The 16,541-nt window shown below is 37.2% G+C and overlaps 1 protein-coding gene across 4 annotated transcripts in view; it reads left to right on the forward strand.

Annotated features, from left to right (window-relative positions):
* Positions 1-367: 367 nt before the first annotated feature.
* TyrR (Tyramine receptor) overlaps positions 368-16,541 on the forward strand; it is a 323,171-nt gene continuing 306,997 nt past the window's right edge. For 2 of the 4 annotated variants that reach the window (XM_075290669.1, XM_075290668.1), the window contains exon 1: positions 658-1,357. The gene's annotated coding sequence lies outside the window, so the exon portion shown is untranslated. Of the gene's footprint in view, positions 389-651; positions 1,358-16,541 lie in introns of those variants that run through there. The other 2 variants (XM_075290670.1, XM_075290671.1) reach the window with 2 other exon arrangements.

The raw sequence follows: 16,541 nt of genomic DNA on the forward strand, positions 1-16,541 counted from the left end.
TGCATTTTTCAAAATCAATGTTCATATTTTCAAGTAATATTCCCCCCAAAAAGTCGTTACTTTACTAAATCAAATCCTCAATGGTTCAAATGGTGTTGTAGATACCATCCACAAGTTCATTTATCTGGCATTCATTTGTGGACTCTATTGTGAAAGCACCCCTCTCTCAAATCGGCTGCTTATCAAAGAAATAACATCGTCAACACACAACAAAAACACACCCACACACAATGCTTGCCGATAGATAACACCGGGTAACGCAGAACAACACAATGTTCTAACAATTGAAGGCACTATGCCAAAGCAGTTCTTAACAAACGCTGCAATGAAACGGTTGTCTAAGCGGAAGAGCCATTACAGAGCCACAATAACTAACCACAATAAAACGGTATAAAAGAAAAATTCTGCTAACAACATAAATTCTTAACACTTCAATATAAATTGGAAAAGTAAACAATCAATAAAAAACAAAAATCAATCATATATAATTATTAGCAAAAAAAAAAAGATAAACAAACGATAGAGGAAAATAATAACAAAAAAAATATTTAGTTAAAATTTTTGTGAAGTGCAATAAAGCAAAAAATAATGTGAATGCAATTCAAAACAAAAAAAAAAAAAATAAATAAATAAATAAATAAAAAATTAAATAGCTCTTAACGGGAAATTTAAATATTTGGAAAAAAATGTTTATAAATTTAATTAGTGTTGAAAAACGTGTTGAAAAAGTGTCGCTTTGGTGTTAATTAAAACAAAAAAAAAAACCTAAAATTTCCCAAGGAAAGCAAAATAAATTTTGTTAATTCAAAACTTAAGGCCTTTTGTTTACTAATTTTGTGCATTTGTAAGGTAAACACTTAAAAGCTTCCTTATGTATTCTTATTGATCGAGTTCGATATATGAAATTTGTCTTGGTATTGGAACAAAAACAAAGCCGTTATGCTCGATTTTTGTGTTGTGAGAGACCTCAACTTTCCATCGAGAGAGTGTGTGTGTGTGTGCGTGTGTGATTATGCATTTGTGATGTGATTGTGCATTTGTGGTTATTGCCTCTATTCGTATTTGAAAAGAATTTCATACCTTGAAGGAATTTCAAAATCGATTGTTCTTTACTTGCTACTCTGCCACCGTAAGGCCTATTATGCAGCAGTACATGAACTCTATACAATTACAAGAGTCTAAAACCATAACCTAACCACATTACTGTAGACAAGTGCATCGATACGAGTGCGAATCTGCATTGGTCCCTGCAGTATCATTACACTTTGCTATGTTAATTATCCCAACTTAGGAGTAGCTACGCAAATCTTAATGGAGAAACAGTCGCAACCAATGCTAAAGCATTGCTAATGAACAGGTAAACAAATGACACTCTATGGAGAGCAATGAATTTTTTTTGTCACTTTAACAAATGAGTTGTCTGTACAAATAAGGGTCAAAAGAATTCATTGTACAAATTGCACATTAATCGGGGAACATAGGCGTAGCTAGGGGGTGCCTCAGAAAAATATTAGCTCCCCCCCCAAAATATTTATCGGTAAAAATTTTTTAGTTGATATACCTTTGATTTCGAGCATTACTATAATCTTTATAGCCCCATCAAAAAAGCATCGCCAAAAAGTTGTGAAAATGTTCTTTTTGGATCCGGAAGTGGTGCAAAATTGGCGCAGAAGCGATGAATTTAACATGGACTTGTCATAGGACGGATGGCCACCATTTCAACAGCCGTTGCACTGAATTTGCATGGCTTTCGACCCCGAATTTTTATAGGTATCGCTAAATTTTTTTTTACTTTTAATCATGTTGAAGTCATTTAAGAAGCGTCTAGCCAAAATTTCGGGTCGCCACGCCCATTCGTTTAGGCGGTAGAGAATGTTGCCTGTGGGCAACTTTGGGCAATTGTGACTACAAAATAGTTTGTTTTGTAATGATAGACGTATTACGTTTTATTGGATTTTTGTTAAGTTTTTTGTTATTTTACAGTAAATATATACTTAGATACGCGCGTGAGTGGAATTTCAATCACGCTCAAACACATTCACGAAGAAATATTTGTACTCACGCACGCCATGTGGGTAGGAATTCACGGTCACGAAATGAAAAGTCATACTCGCGCACGATCACACATGAACAACGTTTATGTCTCACGCTTTCGCACGATTCACGACAATTTTCGTAATTCACGACAAATCTCGTGAGTCACGAATATTTTCGGAACACGACAATAATAATGGCTCAATAAAATTCCGGTAATTAATGATATTTCTCGTGATTCACGCTATTGAAATCTTAAGCGTGATTAAATAAGTAAGGGTGATTAAAATCGGTGAGCTTGAATTTAATCGTGAACGTGAATTTGTTCGTGATTGTGACTTTTTGTGAATTTTATCTTGAGCGTGAGTTGGATCGTGAGGGTGGGTTGGATCGTGAAAGTAAATTTTTATCGGGAGCGTGATTTCGGAGAAAGTTTACTCACTCACAATCACGAACACAATTTGATTTTTACTCACGCTCACGCGCCACACATTTTTCTTTAATCTCGTTCACGCATATTCACGAGATTTCGTTTAAATTTCATTCACGGCTTCGCGTGAATCACGCGTGACTCACGAAAATGTTTTGTATTTTTTTTTTGTTTTTAACCCATGTCAATTTAACTGGCGGTGTAAAAAACCAAAGTATTATAAAGCGTCAATATTCGTGCTAATCCACTAGTATGTTGCCAAGAAGTGGCTTCCTCCGTTTTTACGATTCCTTCCAAATTCCCCACTGCACTGCAGATATGTTTTCCACATCATCGCCGCATTTCTCGTCACTGGGACATCCCAATTGAAGTTCAAAATTTTTTCAAAATCATTGTTTTTCAAACCATTTTTCTCCAGGCCTTATGTTCAAAAATATGTAATTTTACTACCACAATTGCCCAAAGTTGCCCACAGGCAACTTTTCAATTTTAAAAATTTCTCATCTGTTGCTTTTTTGCAATTCTAAGATTTGACTTCCAGAAATATTTTATTTGATATGTACTACAATAGATTTAATAAAAACTTTCAACATTTTAGTTGTAATTTTTGAAAAAAATCACTCTTTTTAAATTCGCAAATATTTTTTTCTTGAGGTACGTGCGTATTAATGAAAATTTTTTTGCTAATTGACAACCAAATTAGCTGATTTTTCATTCAACTTGAAGAAAACACTTGTAGCTTTCGATACCGTTACAGTTTTATGAACAAAAACAAAAACAACGCTGACAGTGAGTCTCAAAACACAAAAAGTTGCCCACAGGCAACTTTAGGGTCGAAAGGGTTAAGGTGTTATTCGAATTCAGTGTTGTGGGTGTGAATTAAAATAATTTTGTCACATTTTGCCAAATAAATAATTTTTATAATTTTTTATGATTTTTACGATCATTTTCATGTAGCTCCGTTAGGCTTTAACTGCCAGTTAACAGAAAGAAAAATGAGAATATCTTTTCTCTGGTTAACTTTAACTGAAAAATTTTCAGCAGTTAAGTTTCTAACTGGCATATGGAATATACTCGTATATGCAAGATGACAGTTATGTACATAGCACGGTTTAGAAGTTCGTTATCTAACGTAGCACTAACGGAGCTTCATGAAAATGGGGGTTAATGTATTCTAACGCTTGTCTGAAACGATTGACCTAAAATATTTCCAAAAATTCACAATTTTTCTAGATTGGATATAGGATTTTTTTTTCGACAAAATTATAATAATTTGTACCATTTTGTTAATTTTTAATCTTTAATTAACCTACCCAGTAATGAAAATGTTCTTTTTGGATCCGGAAGTGGTGCAAAATTTATCATGGGCCTTTCATAGGACGGAAGTCCTCCATTTCAACAGCCGTTGCACTGAATTTGCATCACTTCTTTAGGTGTGATCCGAATTCAATGATTTGGATGTAAATTAAACCAGTAAGGAAAGTCTAAAGTCGGGCGGGGCCGACTATATTATACCCTGCACCACTTTGTAGATCTAAATTTTCAATACCATATCACATTCGTCAAATGTGTTGGGGCTATATATAAAGGTTTGTCCCAAATACATACATTTAAATATCACTCGATCTGGAAGAATTTGATAGACTTCTACAAAATCTATAGACTCAAAATTTAAGTCGGCTAATGCACTAGGGTAGAACACAATGTTAGTGAACAAATATGGGAAACGTTTAAATCTGAAGCAATTTTAAGGAAACTTCGAAAAAGTTTATTTATGATTTATCGCTCGATATATATGTATTAGAAGTTTAGGAAAATTAGAGTCATTTTTACAACTTTTCGACTAAGCAGTGGCGATTTTACAAGGAAAATGTTGGTATTTTGACCATTTTTGTCGAAATCAGAAAAACATATATATGGGAGCTATATCTAAATCTGAACCAATTTCAACCAAATTTGCCACGCTTTGCTACAATGCTAATTCTACTCCCTGTGCAAAATTTCAATTAAATCTGAGTAAAAGATTGGCCTCTGTGGTCATTTGAGTGTAAATCGGGCGAAAGCTATATATGGGAGCTATATCTAAATCTGAAGCGATTTCAACCAAATTTGACACGCATAGCTATAATGCTAATTCTACTCCCTGCGCAAAATTTCAACTAAATCGGAGCAAAAAATTGGCCTCTGTGGTCATTTGAGTGTAAATCGGGCGAAAGCTATATATGGGAGCTATATCTAAATCTGAACCGATTTGGCTGATATTTTGCAAGTTTTTCGAGACTCATAAAATATTCGGATGTACGGAATTTGAGGAAGATCGGTTGATATACACGCCAATTATGACCAGATCGGTGAAAAATATATATGGCAGCTATATCTAAATCTGAACCGATTTTTTCCAAAATCAATAGGGATCGTCTTTGAGCCGAAACAGGACCCTATACCAAATTTTAGGACAATCGGACTAAATCTGCGAGCTGTACTTTGCACACAAAAATACATCAACAGACAGACAGACAGACAGACAGACAGACAGACAGACAGACAGACAGACAGACAGACGGACAGACAGACAGACGGACATCGCTAAATCGACTCAGAATTTAATTCTAAGCCGATCCGTATACTAAAAGGTTGGTCTATGATTACTCCTTCTTGGCGTTACATACAAATGCACAAACTTATTATACCCTGTACCACAGTAGTGGTGAAGGGTATAAAAATCTGTGATATTTTGTCAAATAAATAATTTTTATAATTTTTTATAATTTTTAATGGATTCTAAAGCTTGTCTGAAACGATTGACCTCAAATATTTCCAAAAATTCACAATTTTTATACCCACCACCATAGGATGGGGGGTATATTAACTTTGTCATTCCGTTTGTAACACATCGAAATATTGCTCTAAGACCCCATAAAGTATATATATTCTGGGTCGTGGTGAAATTCTGAGTCGATCTGAGTATGTCCGTCCGTCCGTCCGTCCGTCTGTTGAAATCACGCTAACTTCCGAACGAAACAAGCTATCGACTTGAAACTTGGCACAAGTAGTTGTTATTGATGTAGGTCGGATGGTATTGCAAATGGGCCATATCGGTCCACTTTTACGTATAGCCCCCATATAAACGGACCCCAAAATTTGGCTTGCGAGGCCTCTAAGAGAAGCAAATTTCATCCGATCCGGCTGAAATTTGGTACATGGTATTAGTATATGGTCTCTAACAACCACGCAAAAATTGGTCCACATCGGTCCATAATTATATATAGCCCCCATATAAACCGATCCCCCGATTTGGCTTGCGAGGCCCCTAAGAGAAGCAAATTTCATCCGATCCGGCTGAAATTTGGTACATGGTGTAAGTATATGGTCTCTAACAACCATGCAAAAATTGGTCCACATCGGTCCATAATTATATATAGCCCCCATATAAACCGATCCCCCGATTTGGCTTGCGAGGCCCCTAAGAGAAGCAAATTTCATCCGATCCGGCTGAAATTTGGTACATGGTGTCAGTATATGGTCTCTAACAACCGTGCAAAAATTGGTCCACATGGGTCCATAATTATATATAGCCCCCATATAAACCGATCCCCCGATTTGGATTGCGAGACCTCTAAGAGAAGCAAATTTCATCCGATCCGGCTGAAATTTGGTACATGGTGTTAGTATATGGTCTCGAACAACCATGCAAAAATTGGTCCACATCGGTCCATAATTATATATAGCCCCCATATAAACCGATCCCCCGATTTGGCTTGCGAGGCCTCTAAGAGAAGCAAATTTCATCCGATATGGCTGAAAGTTGGTACGTGATGTTAGTATATGGTCTCTAACAACCATGCAAAAATGGGTCGTCATCGGCTCATAATTATATATAGCCCCCATATAAACCGATCACCAGATTTGACCTTCGGAACCTCTTGGAAGACCAAAATTCATCTGATTCAGTTGAAATTTGGTACGTGGTGTTAATATATGGCCTCAAACTCCCATGCAAAAATTGGTCGATATCGGTCCATAATTATATATAGGCCCCATATAAACCGATCCTCAGATTTGACCTCCAGAGCCCCTTGGAAGAGCAAAATACTTCCCATTCGGTTGAAATTTGGTACGTGATGTTAGTATATGGTATCCAACAACCATGCAGGAATAAGAAGTTTTAAGATACCACAACCCAAGTAATTCGATTGTGGATGGCAGTCTTTCGTAGAAGTTTCTACGCAATCCATGGTGGTGGGTACATAAGATTCGGCCTGGCCGAACTTGCGGCCGTATATACTTGTTTCAGATTGGATTTAGCATTTTTTTCGACGAAATTTAAATGATTTGTACCATTTTATGAAATGTTTTTAACCTATTTGAAACAAAACAAGCATATACAGCACTAAGTTCGGCCGGGCCGAATCTTAAATACCCACCACCATGAACCAAATATTAGGGTTTCCTTTGAAATTTCAGGAGGGCTTGAGGACTTGAGGACACTTCCCGAAGATAAATTTAATGATTTCACCTATGAGGACTATATCAGATTCTGGATTTATAAGAACAATTTTTGTTTGAGTTTTAGAGGAATCATGAACATCTTTTGTAAGTGTGCAAGAAAATTATAAAATAACGTCTTGATTTGAAATCTTAAATCTGTAGAAGTAAAATCTGGAAATTTTACATTAAGTTTCAAGCAATTTTCATGATCGGTGTGCCTTCTACAGGGAGGCATTACCAGATGGACAGATAAAAACTTAATCCGATACACGTTTTTGTGAGCCTAAAATACCAGAATATTTACAATTTCAGGCAAATCAGATAAAAACTGCGGTTTCTATAAGCCCAAGAAGTAAAATCGGGAGATCGGTCTATATGGGGGCTATACTAAAATATGGACCGATACTCACCGTTTTCGGCACACCTCTTTATGACCATAAGCGTAGGAAGGCCTCTGGGCTTAGACCCCCCAGAAAAAATTTGGCCCCACAGAATTTGAAAACCTATTTACGATTTTACATTTTTATAAAAATTAAACAAGTATATACAACCGCACAAAGTTCCGCTAATGACTTTCATGCACAATCGAATTACTTGGGTTGTGGTAGCAGTTGCCGATGGCAATGTTTGAAGTCTGATATTTATGAAATAGAGCTGTGATTTAACTTATGGTTTAGTTGAATAACTAACAGCCTGTTTCTATATGTCGAACGAGTTCAATCGATCGACTGAAATGCATAGAAACAGCTGTTTGTTCGTTATAAATTCAGCTGTTTGTTGGATATAAATTCAGCTGTTTGTTTCCATTTTAGTCGATGGACAGAGCTCATTCGACATACAGAAACAGGCTGTAAAGCTCCTTTATTATATTGTTTAGTCGGGTTTAGTCATCTTAATTAAAAAATAGTAATAATTTTAATATCTTAATAATGCTGCAAAAAAGCGTCGCCAAAAAAGAAGTGAAAATGTTCTTTTTGGGTCCGGAAGTGGTGCAAAATTGGCGGAGAAGCGATGAATGTAATAGGAACTCGTCATAGAAAGAATGTCCACCGTTTCAACAGCCGTTGCAATAAATTTGCATCACTTCTTACGGTGTGATCCGAATTCAGAGTTTTGAATGTGAATTAAAAAATTGTGTGATATTTTCAAAAATAAATAATTTTTTCGTTTTTTATTTGATTTTTGGTCGACCTTTTGTTAGAATTATATAAATATTTATAGAGACCTCGAGCTTCAAGAAACATTTGATTTTTTTATGCATTCTAACGCTTGTTGGAATATTTTCAAAAATTATCCATTTTTCTATAATGGATTTATCATTTTCGTGGCAAAATTTGAATAATTTTTACCATTTTATTTATTCTTACACTCTTTTAAAACTATTTGAACAAAAATTACGCATAAAAATATGAAAAAACTGAAGTAAAAAACTTCCTGTGTAGTTAATATAATTAACTTCTTTGTGAGGACATTTTTGGAAGTGCTTTCAAAGTTGTGCCTTTAAAACAAATCCCAATTTTTTTGCTGGGAAAAGTGTGGAACTACTTTTAGTTACTTTATTATATATTATTTTGATGTCTATTTTTGTATTCTTCTTTATGAAATAAAACAATAATTGAACATAAGTTCAGTCTATAAATTTTTAGCTATATCCCCCCCTAGGAAAATTGTCTAGCTACGCTAATGTTTATGACCCGAAAATACCTCTAGATTTCCAATTTCAGTTAAATAGGATAAAAACTTCGGATTCTAGAAGCCCAAGAAGTAAAATCGGGAAATCGGTCTATATGGGGGCTATACCAAAATATGGAATGATACTCACCATTTTCGCACACCTCTTTATGGTCCTAAATACCTCTAGATTTCCAATTTCAGACAAATTGGATAAAAACTACGGTTTCTATAAGCCCAAGACCCCAAATCGGGAGGTCGTTTTATATGGGGACCATACCAAAACATGGAGCGATACTCACAATTTTTGGCACACGTATTTGTGGTCCTATAATACCTATAGGTTAGGTTAGGTTAAAGTGGCAGCCCGATTAAGATTCAGGCTCACTTAGACTATTCAGTCCATTGTGATACCACATTAACTAAAAGTACCTATTACATATGGGCACTTCTAGTTTTAACCGCTGAACCTTCTTGATTATTTTTCTTTGTTGAACCAACCAGATTGTTCCAAAAACATTAGCAGACTGCTTAAGTTAACGTTTTCCAGATCCGCCAGTAATCTGAAGCTATATACTCCTAAAAGTTGCTTGCGCTTTACACAAAATGCAGGACACTCACACAAGAGGTGTTTAATTGATTCTTTTTCCTCCGCATCATGACAGCTCATACAATAGTCATTATACTTCGCGCCTATAGATTCCCAATTTCAGGTAAATTGAATAAAAACTACGGTTTCTATAAGCCCAAGAAGTAAAATCGGGAGATCGGTCTATATGGGGGCTATACTAAAATATGGACCGATACTCACCGTTTTCGGCACACCTCTTTATGGTCCTAAAATACCTCTAGATTTCCAATTTCAGGTAAATAGGATAAAAACTACGGTTTCTATAAGCCCAAGACCCCAAATCGGGAGATCGATCTATATGGGGGCTATACCAAAATATGGACCGATACTCACAATTTTTGGCACACATATTTGTGGTCCTACAATTCCTCTAGATTTCCAATTTCAGGTAAATAGGATAAAAACTACGGTTTCTATAAGCCCAAGTCCCCAAATCGGTAGGTCGTTTTATATGGGGACCATACCAAAACATGGACCGATACTCACAATTTTTGGCACACGTATTTGTGGTCCTACAGTACCTCTAGATTTCCAATTTCAGGTAAATTGAATAAAAACTGCGGTTTATATAAGCCCAAGAAGTAAAATCGGGAGATCGGTCTATATGGGGGCTATACCAAAACATGGACCTATACTCCCCATTTTTGGCACACCTCTTTATGGTAATAAAATACCTCTAGATTTCAAATTGGATAAAAACTTCGATTTCTATAAGCCCAAGACCCCAAATTGGGAGGTGGGTTTATGTGGGGACTATATCAAAACCTGAACCGATATAGCCCATCTTCGAACTTGACCTGCCTGCAGACAAAAGACGAGTTTGTGCAAAATTTCAGCACGATTGCTTCATTATTGAAGACTGTATCGTGATTACAACAGACAGACGGACAGACAGACGGACATCGTTATATCGTCTTAGAATTTCTCCCTGATCAACAATATATACTTTATATAGTCGGAAGTGCTTTTCAAGTTGTGCCTTTGGAAGAACTTCCAAAACTTTTTGCTGGGTATTTGAAACAAAAAACAAGTATAAACGGCCGTAAGTTCGGCCAGGCCGAATCTTATGTACCCTCCACCATGGATTGCGTCAATCGAATTACTTGGGTTGTTGTATCTTAATTCGTTTTCTAAATTGTGTGTTAGTCCATACGTGGTATACATTAGACAAAAAAAGTATGTGTAGGTAAGTCTACAAATAATTACGAATCGATATGGACTTTTGCACGGTACGTAGGGAGCCAGAATTGCAATATAGGGGTCGCTTATATGGGGGCTATATACAATTATTGATATGGACCAATTTTTGTGTGATTGGGGATCGATAAATCTGAGAGCTATATATAACTATAGACATATATGCACCTAGTTAGGCATGGTTGTTAATGGCCATATACTAGCACAATGTTGCTCCTCCAAGAGGCTTCAAAACCTCCAAGAGGCTTCAAAACCAAATCTCGGGGGCTATATATGATTATGGACTGATATGGACCACTTTTGGCATGGTTGTTAAATATCATATACTACCACCACGTACAAAATTTCAACCAGATCGGATGAATTTTGCTTCTCCAAAAGGCACCGGAGGTCAAATCTGGGGATCGGTTTATATGGGTGCTATATATAATTATGGACTGATATGAACCAAATCCTGCATGGTTGTTGGATACCATATACTAACATCACGTACCAAATTTCAACCGAATCGGATGAAGTTTGCTCTTCCAAGGGGCTCCAGAGGTCAAATATGGGGATCGGTTTATATGGGGGCTATATATAATTATGGACCGATTTCGACCAATTTTTGCATGGGAGTTTGAGGCCATATATTAACACCAAATTTCCAGTACCAAATTTCTACTGAATCAGATGAATTTTGGTCTTCCAAGAGGCTCCGGAGGTCAAATCTGGTGATCGGTTTATATGGGGGCTATATATAATTATGGACCGATGTGGACCAATTTGTGCATGGTTGTTAGAGACCATATACTAACACCATGTACCAAATTTCAGCCGGATCGGATGAAATTTGCTTCTTTTGGAGCCCTCGCAAGCCAAATCGGGGGATCGGTTTATATGGGGGCTATATATAATTATGGACCGATGTGGACCAATTTTTGCATGGTTGTTAGAGACCATATACTAACACCATGTACCAATTTTCAGCCGGATCGGATGAAATTTGCTTCTCTTAGAGGTCTCACAAGCCAAATCGGGGGATCGGTTTATATGGGGGTATATATATATAATTATGGAGCGATGTGGACCAGTTTTTGCATGGTTGTTAGAGACCATATACTAACACCATGTACCAAATTTCAGCCGGATCGGATGAAATTTGCTTCTCTTAGAGGCCTCGCAAGCCAGATTTGGGGGTCCGTTTATATGGGGGCTATACGTAAAAGTGGACCGATATGGCCCATTTGCAATACCATCCGACCTACATCAATAACAACTACTTGTGCCAAGTTTCAAGTCGATAGCTTGTTTCGTTCGGAAGTTAGCGTGATTTCAACAGACGGACGGACGGACGGACGGAGGGACGGACATGCTCAGATCGACTCAGAATTTCACCACGACCCAGAATATATATACTTTATTGGGTCTTAGAACAATATTTCGATGTGTTACAAACGGAATGACAAAGTTAATATACCCTATGGTGGAGGGTATAAAAACAAGTATATACGGCCGTAAGTTCGGCCAGGCCGAAGCTTATGTACCCTCCATCATGGATTGTGTAGAAACTTCTTCTAAACACTGCCATCCACAATCGAATTACTTAAGTTGCGGTAACGCTTGCCGATGGCAAGGTATCTTAAAACCTCCTAACCCCATCTTCTAAATTGTATGTCCATACGTGGTATATATTAAATCAAACAAGTATATACGGCCGCAAGTTCGGTCAGGCCGAATCTTATGTACCCACCACCATGGATTGCGTAGAAACTTCTACGAAAGACTGCCATCCACAATCGAATTACTTGGGTTGTGGTATCTTAAAACTTCTTATTCCTGCATGGTTGTTGGATACCATATACTAACATCACGTACCAAATTTCAACCGAATGGGAAGTATTTTGCTCTTCCAAGGGGCTCTGGAGGTCAAATCTGAGGATCGGTTTATATGGGGCCTATATATAATTATGGACCGATATCGACCAATTTTTGCATGGGAGTTTGAGGCCATATATTAACACCACGTACCAAATTTCAACTGAATCAGATGAATTTTGGTCTTCCAAGAGGTTCCGAAGGTCAAATCTGGTGATCGGTTTATATGGGGGCTATATATAATTATGAGCCGATGATGACCCATTTTTGCATGGTTGTTAGAGACCATATACTAACATCACGTACCAACTTTCAGCCATATCGGATGAAATTTGCTTCTCTTAGAGGCCTCGCAAGCCAAATCGGGGGATCGGTTTATATGGGGGCTATATATAATTATGGACCGATGTGGACCAATTTTTGCATGGTTGTTCGAGACCATATACTAACACCATGTACCAAATTTCAGCCGGATCGGATGAAATTTGCTTCTCTCAGAGGCCTCGCAAGCCAAATCGGGGGATCGGTTTATATGGGGGCTATATATAATTATGGACCGATGTGGACCAATTTTTGCATGGTTGTTAGAGACCATATACTAACATCACGTACCAAATTTCAGCCATATCGGATGAAATTTGCTTCTCTTAGAGGCCTCGCAAGCCAAATCGGGGGATCGGTTTATATGGGGGCTATATATAATTATGGACCGATGTGGACCAATTTTTGCATGGTTGTTCGAGACCATATACTAACACCATGTACCAAATTTCAGCCGGATCGGATGAAATTTGCTTCTCTTAGAGGCCTCGCAATCCAAATCGGGGGATCGGTTTATATGGGGGCTATATATAATTATGGACCCATGTGGACCAATTTTTGCATGGTTGTTAGAGACCATATACTAATACCATGTACCAAATTTCAGCCGGATCGGATGAAATTTGCTTCTCTTAGAGGCCTCGCAAGCCAAATTTTGGGGTCCGTTTATATGGGGGCTATACGTAAAAGTGGACCGATATGGCCCATTTGCAATACCATCCGACCTACATCAATAACAACTACTTGTGCCAAGTTTCAAGTCGATAGCTTGTTTCGTTCGGAAGTTAGCGTGATTTCAACAGACGGACGGACGGACGGACGGACATGCTCAGATCGACTCAGAATTTCACCACGACCCAGAATATATATACTTTATGGGGTCTTAGAGCAATATTTCGATGTGTTACAAACGGAATGACAAAGTTAATATACCCCCCATCCTATGGTGGTGGGTATAAAAATAAAGTTAATAAAAAATTAAAAAAAAAATCTTCCCCGCTGGGATTTGAACATGTACCTTTTGACTTTTTCGCTTCCATGGAAGTTCTTTTGAGAAGGTGCAAATTACGAGAATTTTTAATTTTTTCTTTAATTTTTAATAAAAAACAAGTAAGGCAAGTCTAAAGTCGGGCGGGGCCGACTATATTATACCCTGCACCACTCCGTAGATCTAAATTTTCGATACCATATCACATCCGTCAAATGTTTTGGGTGCTGTATATAAAGGTTTGTCCGAAATACATACATTTAAATATCACTCGATTTGCACAGAATTTGATAGACTTCTACAAAATCTATAGACACAAAATGTAAGTTGGCTAATGCACACAAAAAAATTTCACGAAATTTTTTCCAATTAAAATTTTAATTGAGTTTTAAAAAATATTAAATTAAAAATTTAATTGATTCAACAAATTTTTTAATTGAAACAAAAATCAATCACAAAAATAATAGTATCAATTAATTTTTTAATTGGATCAATTAACTTTTTAATTGATACTATCATTTCTGTGATTGAAGACATTTCAATTAAAAATTAATTGGATCAATTATTTCGTGATTGAATCAGAAAAAATTTATTTTGTGTGTGCACTAGGGTAATTTTAGTAAAGAAATATGGGAAACGTTTAAATCTGAAGCAATTTTAATGAAACTTCGCAAAAGTTTATTTATGATTTATCGCTCGATATATATGTATTAGAAGATTAGAAAAATTAGAGTCATTTCTACAACTTTTCGACTAAGCAGTGGCGATTTATTTTTGGTATTTGACCATTTTTGTCGAAATCAGAAAAATATATATCTAAATCTGAACCGATTTCAACCAAATTTGGCACGCATAGCTTGCGAATTCTACTCCCTGTGCAAAATTTCATCTAAATCGGAGTTAAAAATTAGCCTCTGTGGTCATATGAGTGTAAATCGGGCGAAAAACAATAGCCCAGTATTTCTCAATTGGGCGGAGCTCTGGCGTGTTGGCAGGGTTCTTGTCCTTGGGAACCACCTGCACGTTGTTGGCGGCGTACCACTCCATGGCCTTTTTACCGTAATGGCAAGATGCTAAATCCGGCCAAAACAGTACGGAGTGTTTGAATAAACGCAGCAGGCGTTTTCACTCTTTCACGTAAATTTCTTGGTTGACAGTCCCGGAAGAAAATGCTGCTTTTCAAGCCACAGGTACAGATGGCTTGCCAAACCAGATATTTCTTTGCGAACTTTGTCAATTGTATGTGCTTGAAAATATCTGCTACCTTTCCCCTTCCTTTTGCCGGACGTAAATGCATTAAACGTTATACGAGGTTTAGGCGGGTTTCGTCAAAGTGTTTATTTATATATCTCAAAGGACATCAGGCGATGATGATCAAAAATTAAAATTGATATGATGTCTTCATTTGAACCATACGCACTACAAGACTTAAAAAATATTAAACACTTAGAAAAATCGGATGATAATAGCAACCTATAACCAATGGTTAGCATGCCCGCCTTGCATACACAAGGTCGTGGGTTCGATTCCTGCTTCCACCGAATACCAAAAAGTTTTCCAGTAATGCTGGTGACATTTCTGAGGGGTTTAAAGTTCCTCTAAGTGGTTTCACTGCAATGTGGAACGCCGTTCGGACTTGGCTATAAAAAGGAGGTCCCTTGTCATGGAGCTTAACATGGAATCGGGCAGCACTCAGTGATAAGAGAGAAGTTCACCAATGTGGTATCACAACGGACTGAATAGTCTAAGTGAGCCTGATACATCGGGCTGCCACCTAACCTAACCTAACCTATAGAACAGAAGTAATAGAAATTTGTTTAAAATAATAACAACAGCCGAATTTATATGTGTATTTTATGTTTTAGCTCTAAGATTGGCAATATCGTCCTGAAATTTTGCACAGATTCGTCTTTTGCCTGCACGCAGGCCAAGTTATAAGATGGACTATGTAGGTTCAGGTTTTGATATAGCTCCCATATAAACCAATCCCCCTATTTGGGGTCTTGGGCTTCTAGAAATCTACAAGATTTTTAGGACCACAAAGAGGTGCGCCTAAAATAGTATGTATCAGGCCACGTTTTGGTATAGCCCCCATACAGATCGATCTCCCAATTTTATTTCTCGAGCTTCTAGAATCCGTAGTTTTTATCCAATTTGCCTGAAATTCGAAATCTAGAGGTATTTTACGATCACAAATAGGTGTGTTGAAAAATGGGGTGTATCGGTCCATGGTTTTGTATAGACCGATCTCTCGATTTTACTTCTTGAGCTTCTAGAATTCATAGTTTTTATCCAATTTACCTGAAATTTGAAATCTAGAGGCTTTTTAGGACTATATATAGGTGTTACGAATATATTGTGTATCGGTACAAATTTTTATATATCCCCCTTATTAACCCGCTCTCCGATTAGGGGTCAAGATTCTGTAGGCTTTTCAGAACCACAATTAGGCGTGCTTAATTTAGTGTGTATCATGTTTTTTGGCATAGCACCCATATAGACTGATTTCCCAAATTTACCTCCTTCGGAATATATAAATTGCTTTAAACTGAAGGTACCGGCCGAATTTACTGCTGTATATACTTAAATATCACCACCACTATAGCATTTCCTTTTTTTTTTTGTTTGAGTGTATCTAAACTTGATCCGATTGTTATATCCAGCACCAAAATCAGGGAGCCCCGTGGTGCAATGGTTAGCATGCACGCCTAGCATACGCAGGGTCGTGGGTTAAAAGCCAAATTCGAGCAAACACCAAAAAGTTTTTCAGCGGTGGATTATCCCTTTTTAGTAATGCTGGTGACATTTCCGAGTGTTTCAATGCTTTCCTAGGTGGTTTCACTGCAATGTGGAACACCATTCGGACACGGCTATAAAAAAGAAGGTCCCTAAAATATCGGGCTGCCACTATACCTACATTAACC

Source organism: Haematobia irritans, chromosome 1 (genome assembly GCF_050003625.1).
Source record: "Haematobia irritans isolate KBUSLIRL chromosome 1, ASM5000362v1, whole genome shotgun sequence".
Classification (NCBI taxonomy): domain Eukaryota; kingdom Metazoa; phylum Arthropoda; class Insecta; order Diptera; family Muscidae; genus Haematobia; species Haematobia irritans.